This window comes from Gossypium hirsutum, chromosome A07 (assembly GCF_007990345.1).
Source record: "Gossypium hirsutum isolate 1008001.06 chromosome A07, Gossypium_hirsutum_v2.1, whole genome shotgun sequence".
Lineage (NCBI taxonomy): Eukaryota > Viridiplantae > Streptophyta > Magnoliopsida > Malvales > Malvaceae > Gossypium > Gossypium hirsutum.
This window is the reverse complement of record NC_053430.1, coordinates 52,667,297-52,684,435: the sequence shown is the minus strand read 5'-3', so window position 1 is coordinate 52,684,435 and position 17,139 is coordinate 52,667,297. Positions and strand designations below refer to the sequence as shown.

Below are 17,139 nucleotides of genomic sequence, written 5' to 3'. Positions count from 1 at the left end.
CTAATGACTTGATCTGCACATATACGGAAAAGGAAAGGGTCTTCCCAAAAGAAGTTTTTCACATCAGTAAAGAATCGCTTCTTTACTGATGTGTTAACCCTTTTGGGATAATGTTAGCGGCTAAAAAATTCGCAATGTCTGCAAACCAATGTACCTCAAAATCAGATATAACAAAAAATTATTCTTCAGGAAATGAATCATTTATTTCAACTTCATCTAGCTCTTTAGTACTTGGATTTTCAAGCCTGGAAAGATGATCAGCCGTGAGATTTTTAGCTCCTTTCTTATCCTGAATCTCCAAGTCAAATTTCTGCAATAATAGAATCCATCGAATAAGTCAAGGTTTTCCATTAGTCTTAGTTAAAAGGTACCGAAGAGTAGAATGGTCAGTATAAATGACAACTCTAGACAATATTAAATATGGCCTAAATTTATCGAATGCAAAAACTACAGCTAGCAACTCTTTCTCCGTGGTGGAATAGTTTTCTTGTGCGACTGTCAAAGTTTTGCTAGCATAATAGAAAGGTTGAAAATGCTTGTCTCTTCGCTATCCCAAAACTGCACCTACTGTAAAATCATTCGTATCGCACATTAGTTCGAAAGGTAAATTCCAATCAAGTGCGATTATAATTGGAGCATTAATCAATTTATCCTTTAAAGTATTAAATGCCTCTAAACAGTCTTGATCGAAATTAAAAGGCACAACTTTTTCTAGTAATTTAGTCAAAGGCTTAGTTATTTTAGAAAAGTCTTTAATAAATCTTCTATAAAACCCAACATGTCCTAAAAAACTTCTAATAGCCTTAACCAAACTAAGGGGAGGTAGTTTTTCAATGGTATCAAATTTAGATTTATCAACCTCAATCCCTTTACTAGAAATTTTATGTCCTAACACAATACCTTCTTGAACCATAAAGTGACATTTTTTCCAGTTAAGTACAAGGTTCGTTTCCTCATATCTTATTAAAACTCATTTCAAATTTTTAAGGCAAAGATGGAAAGAGTTACCGAATACCAAGAAATCATCCATAAATACCTCCATGATGTCTTCTACTAGTTCGTCAAAAATAGCCATCATGCAGTGCTAAAAAGTAGCAAGAGCGTTACATAATCCAAAAGGCATTCTATGATAAGCAAACGTACCGTATAGACATGTGAATATCGTCTTTTCTTGATCTTCAGGAGCTATTGGGATTTGAAAATAACCAGAGAGCCCGTCTAAAAAGCAGTAGTACATGTGCCCGGATAATCTTTCCAACATTTGGTCAATGAATGGAAGGGGAAAGTGATCTTTTCTCGTGGAATCATTCAGCTTCCTATAGTCAATGGAAACTCTCCAACCTATGACTGTCCTTGTTGGGATTACTTCATTCTTCTCATTGGCTACAACAGTCATGCCTCCTTTCTTAGGAACAACCTGTACTGGACCTACCCAAGAACTGTCAGAAATAGGATAAATTATTCCAGCATCTAAGAGTTTAATTACCTTAGCTTTAACAACTTCTTTCATGTTGGGGTTCAGTCGTCTTTGAGCTTGCACACATGGCTTATAATCATATTCTATTAAAATTTTGTGGGTGCAAAAAGAAGGGCTGATCCCTTTAATGTCAAAAATTTTCCAAGCTATGGCTCTTTTATGTTCTCTTAATACTTGGAGCAATTAAAAGCAATAATCACTGGTAATGTAGAATTATTTCCAAGGAATGTGTATTCCAAGTGATTTGGCAATTATTTAAGTTCTAGTTTGGGAGGTTCTTTAATAGAGGGTTTTTTCTTAAGTTTATTGTTTACTTTAATACCCTCATATTCTGCTTGTCTTAGGGAGGGTTCATTGGAATTTAGTTCAGCTTTTATCTTACCTATCTCAGAATCATCATCATCTACCTCCTCTCCATGAGCCAGACATAGTTCTAACATGTCCTTATGTACGATTTCCTAAAAAGAATCGTGAGTAGCATGATCAATAGAGTCAATAAAATAACATGAGTCATCTTGTTCCCTAGAAAATCGCATGCATCATAAATTTTAAAAAAAATCTCTTTGTCACCTAGTCTAAGTACCAATTTACCATCACCCACATCAATAACAGCCTTAGCAGTGGCTAAAAATGGATGACCTAAGATTAAAAGCACTTCAACATCTTCATCCATGACCAATTTATCTACTTTTACAAGTACATCCTCTATAATACCCCTAGGATATGTAACAGATCTATCAGCTAGTTGAACACTCATCTAATGAGTTTAGGTTCCCCAAGACCAAGTTGTTTAAACATTTTATCTGGCATCAAATTAATGCTAGCACCTAAATCAACTAGTGCCTTATCAACATTCAAACTGCCAATTAAGTAGGGAATAGTAAAATTTTTGGGATCTTTCAATTTGGTTGGTAGTTTATTTTGGAGTATGGCCGAGCACTCCTCATTAAGTTCCACTATAGATAAGTCTTCAAATTTCCTTTTGTTTGTTAGAACCTCCTTTAAAAAGTTTGCATATGTAGGCATCTGCGAAATAGCTTCAACAAAAGGTAAGTTAATATGCAGTTGTTTAAAAAGTTCAAGAAATTTACTGAATTGTGCATCCATGCGGTCTTTTTTCAACTTTGCTGGATATGGGATTGGTAGTTTATATTCCTTTGGCATCGGATTGTCATTTTTTTCGGGTTTTACTTTCTTTCCTTCGTTTCTGTCAGCTTCTTGTGGTGGCTTCTTTTCAAATTCAGCTAACACTTTCCCACTCCTTAGTGTAACTACTTTCACATGCTGTTTTGGATTGGGTTCGGTGTTACTAGGTAGACTTCTAGGTGGTCTTTTTGAAATCAGTTTAGCAAGCTAGCCTATCTGAGTTTCGAGCCCTTGGATCAATGCCTGTTGATTCTTAAGTGTTGTTTCAGTATTCTGAAAATGATTTTCTGACACTGAGATGAATTTCGCTAGCATCTCTTCAAGGTTCGGCTTCTTTTCCTATTGGTATGGTGATTGTTGAAAAACTAGGGGATGTTGTGGCCTTTGATTTCCTTGGCCACCCCACGAGAAGTTGGGATGGTTCCTCCAACCTACATTATAAGTGTTACTATAAGGATTATTTTAAGGTCGAGGATTATTACCTATATAATTTAATTACTCGTTTTCCATGTTGTGGCCATAGGGTGGGTATTCTGAATTGCTTGTTCCACCTCCATTTGCATCGTACTGCATTACTAGATAAGCCTGTGAAGAACCAAGTAAACCATCAATTTTTCTAATTAAAAGTTCTACCTGATAAGAAAGCATAGTGACCGAATTGACGTTAAAAATGCTGACCGCTTTCTTCGTCTTTGTCCTCATGACTTGCCACTGATAATTATTCAATGACATATCTTCTATAAATTCACAAGCCTCTTCAGGTGTCTTATTATTGATAGTCCCACCAGCAGCTGCGTCAATCATCTGTCTAGTCGAAAGATTCAGGCCATTGTGAAAAGTTTGAACCTGTAGCCAAAGTGGTAACCCATGGTGAGGGCACCTTTTCAATAGATCCTTGTATCTCTCCTATGCATCATAAAATGTTTCTAGATCCATCTACACAAAAGAAGAGATATCATTCCTTAATTTAGCCGTTTTAGCCAGCGGAAAATATTCAAGTAAAAATTTTTCGGTCATTTGTTCCCAAGTAGTGATTGACCCTTGTGGTAACGAGTTCAACCACTGTTTAGCCTTATTCCTCAGCGAAAAGGGAAACAACCGAAGGTGAATAGCATCATCAGAAACGCTATTGATTTTAAAAGTGTTGCAGAACTCCAGAAAATTTGCCAAATGAGTGTTTAGATCCTCGTCCTGCAAACCATCAAACTGAACAAACTGTTGTATCATTTGGATCATGTTAGGTTTCAGTTCAAAATTATTTGCAGTAATAACCGGCCTAACTATACTCGATTCAGTTCCTGTTAAATTAGGTTTAGCATAATCGTACATAGTACAAGGAGTAGGATTCTAATTTACTAGGTCTGCAATACCCACAGGAGGCAACTGATTATTATGATTATCAGCCATCTCCTCAGTTGTAGGTTGAATATCGTCCTCTTGCCCTTCCGCTATGTATCGTAGGCTTCACCTTATTTCTCTTTGGTTTCTGCAAGCTGTGCTTTCGATTTCACTATTAAAAAGTAGAGGTCCTGACGGGTTTCTTCTAGTCATAAACTATAAAAACCTGCCAGAAGCAAATAACAGAAAATTTATTAATATAAACAAAATTAAAATAAAAATTAAATTGCAATAAAATAAATGGCTAAAGTAATAAAAATTAAGCGTTCCTAATATCTTAGTTCCCCGACAACGGTGCCAAAAACTTGATGTGCGTGATAAGTTTTATATTTATGATTGATCATACTTGAAAACTAACTATTATCACGATAAAGGCAAGCGCACCTATCGAACAGTAGTATAGCTTATAGCAAGACCGGAATGTCAAACTCACAAGAACTAAAATTATTAGTATTAACCTACTTTTTATTATCTAGCCTAAAAATAAGGGGATTTGCTTTATCTAAACTAATTAACTAAACTAAGAATGCACAAGAAGTAAATTGGGGAAATACTTTTGGGAAAACTGATTAATTTAGACAATACCCAAGAAAGAATCCACCTAGACTTCACTTGTTATTTGACTCTGAATTACATGATTTATTCACTTGACTCGATCTGTAGAAATCCCTAATTTATATTATTACCTCTCTAGAGACTAACAACGTCTAACCCTAGGTTGATTAATTGAAATCTCTTTCTAATTAAAACCCCTAGTGTTGCATTAACTCGATCTATGGATTCCCTTATTAGGTTTGACCCTAATTTGGCAGATTTATGTCGTCCTATGTCTAGGGGTGCAATCAACTCCGCTTAATTATGCTAGATCTACTCTCAGACAGGACTTTTACTCCTCTGAATAAGCACATCAATACTTGAATCAATATCCTGGAATATTAAAGCAAGAATTAAGAACACATAATTAAGAACAAATCATATCATATAATTTAGAATATAATAACAAGATCCGTCTTAGGTTTCATCCCCCTTAGGTATTTAGGGGATTTAGTTCATATGTGTAAAAGAAAACATCTCAGAAGAATAATGATAACAAAACATAAAGAAAACCCAAAAACCCCCTGAAAGAAATTGAAGGGAGATCTTCAGTCTTGAAGGAGAATCCGATTTTTGAGATGAATCAATCGGCTTTCTTCGAGTAATTCCTTACCTCCTACTCCGTGTGTTCTCTAGATGCCCTTCTAGGGTGGTTATATAGGCTTTTAGAATGTTTCCAACCGTGTTAGAGTCTGCTAAATAGGCACAGGCATGTGGTCTACCAATGTGAGGAAGTCCAGGCCGTGTTGATTTCCCACGTTGACCCATTTTCTCTGTTTTTGACCCGTTTCTCGCTCTTTTTACTCTCCTATGCTCACCTAAGTATAAAACTTGAAATTAAAGGATTAGGAGCATCAAAATCCACAAATCTAATGATAATTCATCCAAAAATATGCTTAAGCATGGGATAAAATATATATAAATTACGACTTATCATAAGTGCATCCTAGCCCCATTTTTAATGCTTTTTATATTTTTGAAATCCTCGTAGCTCGATTTAGCTATTTCTACCCTTAATTTGAGCTAGGGTTCATGTTCAAAAATATACCCATGAATGACATTCTTGTGCTTTGATGTCTAATGGAAGAATATGGAAGTTTGAGGTGTGACAAACAACTTTTACTAGGTGGTTTTCGGTGGAATTGATAAAAAGGACCTAATTGTAAAAGTTGTAAAAACTATGTGTAAATGTGTGAATCAATGAAAAATGTGGGTTGGTATAAGAGAGAAAATGATCCGACTAGGCTTGAATAATGAGAAAAATGGGGTACTTTTCATTTTATGAGCCAATGGGCAATTTCATAATTTTGTGGAAGTTTAGAGGCAAAATTATAATTTTTCCATAGTGTGATTTTTGGACTGAATTGAATAGTGCGTGTATTAAACAAGTTAAATGTGCTATTCTAGATCAAGAGGGACGAGGAATAGACATTGACCGAGGAAAAGCCAAGGTTGTGGATTAAATCGCAAATTGTCACATTTTGCACCGAGGTAAGTTGTGTGTAAGTGATTCAACAATTCCATTATTATGCGTTTAATAATTGATATTCTATGATATATGAATGTATGCCCTAATGAAATTGGTTTATGATGATTCAATGGAATCTTGATGATAGCATTGTATCTCAAAAATCCCAGGAGACACTAAGGAATGCTTAGGATTCGAATATCATGACACCATTGTTAATGAGATCTCGTGTAAGACCATGTCTGGGACATGGCATTGGCATTTAAGATGAGATCTCGTGTAAGACTATGTCTGGGACATAGCATCGGCATCCGAGATGAGAGCCAGTATAAGACCATATCTGGGACATAACATCGGCGTTGATATGTGTGCCAGCGTAAAACCATGTCTGGGACATGGCATCGACGTTGATATGTGGGCCAGTGTAAGACCATATATGGGATATGGCATTGGCATCAGTATGAGATCCCATGTAAGACCATATCTGGGATATGACATTGGCATTGCTATGAGGTCCCGTATAAGACCATGTCTGAGACATGCCATCGGCACCGACATGAGACTTCATATAAGACCATATCTGGGATATGGCATCGATATGTAGACCCATGTAAGACCATGTCAGGGACATGGCTTTGGTATTCTATTTGGTGTAAGATGATTCCGAACTTATTTTAGTATTCCGGGTAATTCAACAGGCCATTCATGATTATGATTAAGAAGTGGGGTAGAATGAGTAAGAATGTATGGTACAGGTATGTACGTAAACCTCATGATTATTGGACTCGATTCATGTTGGGAAATTTGGTATGGGTATGAAAGAGTAAGATAAGCATGATGTTCAAAGACATTTATTATCAATTCTCAATATGTTCATTATGTGTAATATGATAATGTGGTGGTAATTGATAGCATGTTTACTCCATGAGTTTCATGACCTATGTTGTTTATTATTTGCACATGACTTACTAAGCTATATGCTTACCTCTCTCTCCCTTTTCCTTTTTTTTTAGCATCGCCAAGCTAGCTCGGGGATCGTGAACGCTGGAGCTTGAGTCACATTATCAACAAATCTTTTGGGGTATAATTGGTTTATTACATTTAAGTATGGCATGTATAGGGGACTTAGTATTTTGTTATATGTGTCATATTTGTTAGCCAAAGTGATGGCTTATTTTGGTATATTATTCCATTTTCTATATGGCCATGAAATATGGCTCATATTAATTATTGGGTTGAAATCCCTAAATATTGATACATGAATGAGATGTGTTATTCCCCTTGTGGTATGTGCCTAATTGGTTGTAAATAATGGTTGATAAAATGTGGAATTTATGCTTGATCGATAAATGATGTCAATTGGCATGGACACCATATTAATAAAGGTAAAGAAATGGATTGACTGAAATTAACGAGTCATGGAGTCCCAATTAGGTATACTTTATATGAATTTATCATGCATGATTTAAAGCTTTGGATGTCTAAGTAATCCTTTTATGCCATGATAATCACCATTGACATATGAATGTGTGTAGGGGTTGTTAAGGGTGACAAGAGGGCTTGGAAAATAGCCTCAAAGTAGTCCACATGGGTAGACACATGAGCATGTGTCTAGGCCGTGTGTGACACATGGTCTACCCTATAGGTGTGTGGTCTAACCGTGTGTCCCCTACACCCTAGCTTTACAAGTCAGTATGCATGGTAGTAAACACACGAGCAGAGACACGACCGTGTGTCTTAGCCGTGTAGAGAACACAGCCTCAAGATATGGGCGTGTGCCCAGGCCGTGTGAAGGCTGCACCTTAAATTCGAAAATTTAATTCACCACATGGCCTAGAACACAGGCGTGTGACTTGGCCGTATGATCTTAAATTGATGTTGACATCATAAACAGAGAGTTACACGGCCCGAGGACACAGGCGTGTCATGGGCACATGAGCGTGTGAACCTATTTTATGAAAAAATTTCTAAAGTTCACGGTTTAGTCCCGAACCATCCCCGATATATATGCTTTAGACCTTGTAGGCCCGTAATAGGGACAAGTTGCATGTGTATGTACAGTTTGTATTCGAAAGAAATTTTATGGCTCGATTCTGTGTGTATGTTTACGTTTTAGTCTGGTAATGCCCTATATCTGTCCCGACATTGGACAAGGGTAAGGGGTGTTACACTTGACATGTTTTAACATTTCCTAAAACAAGAATTTTTGTGGCATTACACCCTTAAAGCCCAACATTCCTCTCTTATTTCTCACTTGGTTTTGTTTGCACGAAGAAAAGATGTAAATGTTTTTGTTTTTGCCGCCTATTTAATTAAATTTTCATATTATAATTTTATTACTAATGTTTTATAATATAGCATACATACTTACTTGAATAATCGGCCATATATATATTCTAGGTAACTTAAGTTCTAATTTTAAATCCTTAAGTAAATTACAAGATGATGCAATGGGTTTATAGTAGTTCCATGATAAAAATAACAACATTTTATAACAAGATGATACAATGGGTGAAACCGTTGTATCAGTTTTTTTATTAAAATTTTAACAATTTCATGATAAAAAGAATAATATTTTTATAATAAGATGACACAATGGGTGTAACCATCATATGAGGTGGTAGATTCTCATATAAAAAAAATATTTTCAAAGCCTAATGTTACACCCTTAACAAGTTTTAGCAATTACAAGAACAAAAATTTTTGGGGTGTTACACCATTAAAGCCGAAAGCTCGTCTCTTCTTTCTCACTTTGTTCGGTTTGCACAAAAAAAAGATGGAAATGTTTTTTTTTTTTTTGCATTCTATTCCCATGATCACTTAGGTTCTATTTAATTAAAATTTCATTTTATAATTTTAATTACTAACATTTTATAATAAAACTTACATACTTACTTCAATAACCCGCCATATATATATATTCTAGGTATAATTACTATTTAGCCCCTTTGAATTAAGATCTAACTATAATTCCTTAAGCAAATTACAAGATGGCACAATGGGTTTACAACAATTTCATGATAAAAATAATAATATTTTATAACAAGATGACACAATGGATGAAACTAACGTATTAGTTTTTTTTTGTTAAAATTGCCTCCGAAACAATATCATGATAAAAATAATAATATTTTTATAATAAGACGACACAATAGGTGAAATCGTTGTATCAATTGGCAGTTTCTCATATAAAAAAATATTTTCAAAATCAAACATTACACCCTTGACATGTTTTAACATTTCCAAAAACAAAAGTTTTTGGGGCATTACACCCTTAAAGTCGAACGTTCCTCTCTTATTTCTCACTTGGTTCGGTTTGCATGAAGAAAAGATGGAAATATTTTTGTTTTTGCCACGTATTCCCATTATTACTTATGTTCTTTTTAATTAAATTTTCATTTTATAGTTTTAATTAATAATGTTTTATAATATAACATACATACTTTCTTCAATAACCGACCATATATATTCTTGGTATAATTATTATTTAACCCCTTTAAATTAAGTTCTAGATATAAATCCTTAAGCAAATCACAAGATGAGGCAACGGGTTTACAGCAGTTTTATGATAAAAATAATAATATTTTATAACAAGATGGCACAACGGGTGAAACCGTCGTATCAATTTTTTTTTGTTAAAATTGCCTCCGCAGCAAGTTCATGATAATAATAATAATAATACTTTCATAATAAGACGACACAATGAGTGAAACTGTCGAATCAAGCTGTATTTCTCATGTAAAAATATATTTTCAAAGCCAAACGTTACACCTTTGACATGTTTTAACATTTCCAAAAAAAAAAATTGTTGGGTTACACCCTTAAAGCCAAACGTTCCTCTCTTATTTCTCACTTGGTTCGGTTTGCACGAAGAAAAGATGGAAATGCTTTTGTTTTTGCCTGCTATTCCCATTATCACTTATGTTCTATTTAATTAAATTTTCATTTTATAATTTTCATTACTAATGTTTTATAATATAACATACATATTTCAATAATCGGCCATAAATATTCTGAGTATAATTACTATTTAACCCCTTAAAATTAAGTTCTAATTATAAATTCTTAAGCAAATTACAAGATGACATAATGGGTGTAACTGTCGCATCAGGTGGCAGTTTCCCATATAAAAAAAATTGTTTTCAAAGCCGAACGTTACACCCTTGACATGTTTTAACAATTCCAAAAACAAAAAATTTTGTGGCGTTACGCCCTTAAAGCCCAACGTTCCTCTCTTCTTTCTCCCTTGGTTCAGATTGCACGAAGAAAAGATGGAAATGTTTTTGTTTTTGCCTAGTATCGATATATAGGCTTTAAAACTTAAAATTTCTAAAACAGAATGTGATTTTGGTATCGTTTTTAACGTCAATATCAATATTGAAGGCTAGGTACCGATACCTAGGCCTAAGGTATCGATACCTTCATCAAAATTTGAATTTATGAAGTTCCAGAATGCTATTTTGGTATTGATTTTGTGTAGTGGTATAAATACATTTTTAAAAGGTATCGATACCTTTTGTTTTGGTATCGATACTTTTCCCATGTTTTGAGTAAAAACAATGTTAAAATCATTTCCAAACATAATCTAACATCCAATAATGACCCCACACATTTATATTAATAATTTTTGGGTTAAATAAGTTAATATATGATGGGTAAATGTTTAAATTATATAGTGTATAAGCAAAATTGCTTTGGCACCAAATGTAATAGTCTTATACAAGGTCGATACGATCGAACCAGGTATAGAGGTGTTACATCAATCCTCACCCTGGATATGGAGCACAGCTTTAAAACTCGTGGCCTACATCTACCGCTTAATAGACAGACGCGGAGGATTAGTTACTAGGCTTGTTCCAATGGATAAATTGAGAAATAAAAAAATCAAGTAACCAAATTGGTTTGAAGATGAATTCAGAGATGTTTTAGATTCTTTTATTAGATATGAGTAAAAGAAGAATCCAGGAGTTTGTAGATGAAGAAAATGAAAGCTGCAAGATGATGATGTCATGACTACCTACCTAAGTATGAAGATATTGCAAGGCACCATGGTTTTAGCTCAAAATCAATGGAGTTTACTTCTTCTTTTTTTCACTGGTACAAAGTTAATACGATATAGATATAAGTATATTTTCGATCAATTACAATCAAAATTTAACTAATATAATCTATAACAGGTTTTTTCTTTTAAAAGTTTCAATAGTACAAATACAGTTTATGTCAGGTACAAATATATTATCAATCAGTTACAATGTAAAGTTCAATTAATACAATGCACAACAAACAAAGAATCACATAAAATTTGAACTAATCTAGAAAAAAAAAGTCAAACAAAACTCACACAAGGCATATTTACAAGATGAGATGGAGACTCAAACACCACAATTACAAATGATGAAACTTGAATGTCCGAACCCCAACTTTTTTCAATGGGTTAAATATAAAATTAGTACTTAAACTTGTCTATTTCTCCCAGATTGGTACTTATGATTTTTTGTCCCAGATTGGCAATTGAAATTTTTTTCTGTCAACTAAATCTATACTTGAGTCTAACGCCATTAAGTCCAGGACATGTGGTAGAATAAAATTGTGACACGTGGTATAAATTACATCATGTTGATGTCATAATCTTAAAAATTATTTTTTTCTTTTGAATTTTTCTCCTCCCCCAATTTTTTCTATTGTTCTTTTTTTTCCTTCTTTCTTTTCCTTCTTCTTCTTCTTCTTCTTCTTCTTCTTCTTTTCTTGTTTGGTAGTGACAAAATTGTTCCACACTAGAGGGGACCCTTTTCTTTGGAATACTGTAATAAAGTCGTATTCCCATGGACGTGAGGCGCGACAAGCTTTTATCATTTTTTGTTTGATGCTTGAGAATAGGGTTCCTTTTGATAAATTCCCGTTGCCTTTGGTGCTTAAAGCCTGCTCTCGATTGGGCATACATTTCATTACAGGGATAGGCTCTTTCTAGTCAAGTCTCACCTACTATTATGGGGCTAAAATGTCTCTCTAGTTTGTACCTGCATTACAATTCTCTATATGGGGAGATACCTAAAGAACTCTCCAATCTTCAAGAGTTAACTGATCTTTATCTTAACAATAATAATCTATCTGGTACCATTCCTCCTCATATTGGTAACATGACTACTTTACAAGGTTAATTCATCATTTGGCTTCTGAATTTTCATTTATTTTTAGTTTTCATAGTAGTAACAGTAAATCTTTTGCCTTGTAGTTGTGGATTTATGCTGCAATCAGTTGACAAGGAATATAGGTACAGAGATAGGGGATTTAAAGGGATTAAGTGTTCTTTCTTTGCAGTGAAATAGACTAGAAGGTAAAATTCTAGCTAGCTTAGAGAACTTGGTAATGTTAAGAAGACTTGCTTTAAGCTACAATCGTCTCTTTGGTGAAATTCCTACAATATTAGCTAATATTCTACAATTGGAAACTCTAGATGTTCGAAAAAATACGCTATATGGAAACGTCCCTTTAGGTAACATTAATTAAATATTGTCCATATATGATAATTCATGTTCTTCATGTCAACTTATATTGATTTGTAATCTGTAATGAATGAAAACCAAGGTCTTAAGAGATTAAATGGAGGGTTCATTGGTGAACAACAATAAAGATCTATGTGGAATAAGCTTTCCAACATTGAGAATATGTACACGTTTTGACAATATGAACATGATAAGCTATAAAAGTAACATATTTTAATCTCATTCTTAATGCGTTTTTGGATGACTAATTATGCAAATTAGTGAATTTGATGCTCCTAATCCTTTAAATTCATATTTCTATACTTAAGACAGCATTTGGGAGTGAAATGAGTGAAAAACAAGCCAAAATCGGACAAATAGAGCTATTTTCAGGATCCACACGGCTTGGGCATTTTCACACAGGCTGGACACACGCCTGTGTGAGCCACACGAGCTGGCCACACGTCCATGTGCCAGCCTATTTCAATTTCGCACCCTATTTCCTAAATACATGGAAAAACCCAATTTTTAGGCTTTTTAAGCATTCTAAAGTCTATAAATACCCATTACAAGAAGACATAAGTGGGCAATCAAAGAAGATCGAAGAAAACACTCAAAGAACACCATCGGAATCAACTCGGAAGTGGATCGCCATCAAGATTGAAGACCTCCTTTAATTTCTTTCGAAGTTTTATTGAGTTTCTTTATGCCTTGTGGTTATTTTGACTTTGAGATGTTTCTATTCAGGATCATGAACTAAATTCCCTAGGTTCCTAGGGAAGATAAAACCTATGATAAATCCTTTTATCTAATTTCTATTTTTACGCGATAAATACTTGATTTTTATTCTCAATTATGTATGCTTATTTCTTGTTTTAGTATTTTCGAGATATTAATTCATGTTTAATGTGCTTATTTTAGTGGAGCAAAAGTCCATGTTCAAGAGTAGATCTAGCATAATTGAGTGGAGTTGCATGCAATCCTAGAAATAAAACGACATAAATATATCGAATTAGAGTCAAATCTAATAGGGGAATCTATAGATAGAGTTAATACAACAATAGGGGTTTTAATTAGAAAGAGATTTTAATTAATCAACCTAGAGTCAATTGTTTTTGCTGTTGAAAGGAATTTCTATGGATCGAGATACGAGTGAATAAATCATTTAATTTAGATGCATGATAAAAGGTAAAGTCTAGGTGGAGCCTTTCCTTGGTATTGTTTATCTCATTGGTTAATATTCAATTATGTGCTCGTTTCATTCTTTGTTGCGTTTTTAGATAAATTAGTTTAGTAATTTTAGATAAAAACACATCACCTTAATTTCTCGAGTAGATAATAAGAAGACAGTAATTACTAGTACTTTTAGTCCTCATGGATACGATATTCCCTACTCACTATAGCTATACTATTGTTTCATAGGTGCATTTTCCTTTGTTGTATTTATAGTTAGTTTAGTGACCAACAGAATATCAATTAGCTTGAACTTTTTCAATTTAATCTAAATAACACGGTTCCAGGGGTTAACTCGCATATAGTACATAACAAGGACATTACAACCATACTCATTGCTCGAATTCATCGAGATTCCCGAAATTTCCTATTATTACAGGGGTTATTATAGTCAGTTTCGTTTTTATGGTTGTTGTATTTCTTGTAATTTTCCACTACCGTAAGAAGAAACAAAAGATTGGAAACACATGTGAATCTTCTGATAGGCGTCTTAGCATTGACCACCAAGAAAGGAACTTCAAAGGAATGGAAATGTTTCTCCGCTTGTAACACTTGAATATTTATATGGACGGGATCCATTAGGTGATGGACGGGACAACATTGGATTTTCCAAGGAACATTTAGATAAGTTTATATTCATTCTAGAAAAAGTCAAGTCCGCAACTCAGTGATTTTTCGAGTTAAACTTACTAGGAAAGACCAATTTCTCATTAGTGTATAAAGGAGTACTAAGAGATGGTTCTGTTGTAGCCATTAGAAGCATAAATGTGACCAGCTGCAAATAAAAAGAAACAGAGTTTGTTGAAGGCTTGTACTTATTAACCACATACATGAAAACCTCGTTAGGCTTCGATGGTTTTGTTGTTCAAAGGGAAAAGGTGAATGTTTTCTCATTTATAACTCTACTTCTAAGGGAAACTTGTCTAAGTATCTTGGCATCTTATCAAACAAAATTTGGGTATCTTTTATGTTCCGATACTTTACAAACCCATTAATTATTGAATTCCAAGAAATCAAATCTCTATCAAGCATTTTCTCAAAGAGTCCCAAAGCCAAACCCATCCCATCTTTCAATTGCGTGTAACCACTAAGAATTCCAAGTTATCAAATTCTTATCCTCTAGTGGCATAACGCCAAACAACTCCCTTGCTAAATCAATCATCCCTCTTTTAATATACCCATCAATCATCGAATTATATAAAACAAAATCCCTCATAGACATTCTATCAAATAATTGACGTGCATATCCAATAAACCAACAACATAAATAATAAGAAATCAAACAGTTTTGCAAAAAAAAAAAACACCCAAAATTCAACTTTCTCGGCAAACCATGAACCTGCATTCCTTCTTTCAATAAACCCAATCGAGAGCAGGCTTTAAGCACCAATGACAACTAGAATTTATCAAAAGGAACCCCATTCTCAAGCATCAAACAGAGAATGATAAAAGCTTTTCGCACCTCACGTCCATGGGAATACGACTTTATTACAGCATTCCAAAGAAAAAGGTCATTGTCTAGCGTGGAGCAATTTTGTATCTGCCAAACAAGAAGAAGAAACTTGGGTTGAGTGAAAAAGGAGGAGGAGGAAAAAATTTTGGGTACCAATTTGGAAAAAAAAACTATAAATACAAATCTAGGAGAAGTAGACAAGTTTGTGTACTAATTTTATCCTTTTCCAATAGTACCAAAGTCGCATTTGCAAGAGTTTATTAAATTTCATTTCAATGGTTAAAAAATTTAGATTATATTTATTGATCTAACAGGATTTAAAAATATATTTATTTGGTATTTAGTCAAATCTATGTTTGTATTATTATTAAATTGTTGACAAAGTGCATGAATTAATTGAATATAGTTTTTTTTTAAATAACAAATATTATTTATTTGTCGATTAATCGCATTTTTTCCTCTAATTTAAAAGTAAAGAGAGATTATGGGTAAAAGAATAAATTTAGAAAGTAGGAGTTGAATCTAAAATAAGGTCTCCAAAATATTAATTTTATCATTTTTAACCAAAGTCCAATTAATTTTTTTTATTTATTTTTCATACAACAATGATTTGAACTTAGGTTATTTTTTAAATAGATGAACATTCAATTAGTAGATCACAACTTGAAATTTATTTTTATATATTTCTTTATTTGTATAATGAGTGTATCATAATTTTAGTTTTTAATTAAACTTATATAATTTTTTTAGTGAGTTTGATGTTGTTGAATTAAATTTCACTAAATATAACTTTAAAATCAATTTTAAATTATTAGTATATATAATAAAAGTATTTCAGCCTTTTAATTAGTGACATAATATTTTTTAAAAATTATTTTAAAATTTTGTTATTTGTTAAAAATTATTATTCATTAAATTATATATTTCTTATGTGTCATAATTCAATATATTTTAAATTCGATTATTTTATAAGTCAATACAACTAAAAATCATATGAACAGGAATTAACATAAAATTGAATTAACAATCTAAGGCTCCAGAGACTATTTTCATTTTCATTTTTGTTTTCTAAAAATGTTTTCTAAAAGCAAAATTATGAAAGTAAGGGATTTGCTTAATATATAATTTTATAACTAAATTAGTTTTTGATTCAATCTCATACTTATCTTTGACAAGAACTATATATTTTGATATTCAAAGATGATTGTGTTAACTTTTTAGTATTTAATCTAAGTTTTAGAGTTGAGTAATGAAAAATCATAATTAGCTAATACTATATTAACAATTAAATTTTAGCAAATTAATTCTAAAACCCGAATTAAATCACATTTGTCGGATTGTTTTTGATAAATTAAACGTAAAACTTAAAAAGTCCATAATCAATGCTAAATTTATTCTGTTAACAAAATCATGAAGAATTCAAACCTAATAATATTAACAATTAACTTTCAACCCTAAAAGTCAAATCAAACAATAAAAAACTAACACCACCACCTTTGAATTTCAAAATATATAACTTTATCAAATACAAATACAAAATTAGACCAAAAAATAACATAAATACTACATTAAAAAAAGTGTCAAATTCAAATACCAAATGATATATTAAGCTTAAGGGTTTTTAACTTTAAACGAACGGAACTTGTTCAAACCTATATAAATACAAAAATATTCTTTTTAACAACTTTTCAAATATTAAATTTAGTATCCTGATTCGAATTAATATAAATGTAAAAAAAAATATTTTATTTCTCATGTTTCTATTTAAAAAAAAAATTAAACATGTTCTCATTATTAACTTTTTTTTTTATTTATCGAATGTAACTTTAAATTTTTAAAAAATAAAAATAAATACCTTAAAAACTTCGCTAGAATTTAAATGATTAAG

General features: G+C 32.7%; 1 non-coding gene and 1 pseudogene across 1 annotated transcript; both read left to right on the top strand.

The window, feature by feature from the left end:
• LOC107956316 (proline-rich receptor-like protein kinase PERK14) overlaps positions 1 to 14,882 on the top strand; it is a 49,374-nt pseudogene extending 34,492 nt beyond the window's left edge.
• On the top strand, positions 3,486 to 3,592 carry LOC121204023 (small nucleolar RNA R71). Its single transcript, XR_005898951.1, has one exon. It is a non-coding gene; the product is annotated as a small nucleolar RNA R71 (small nucleolar RNA).
• Positions 14,883 to 17,139: the final 2,257 nt, after the last annotated feature.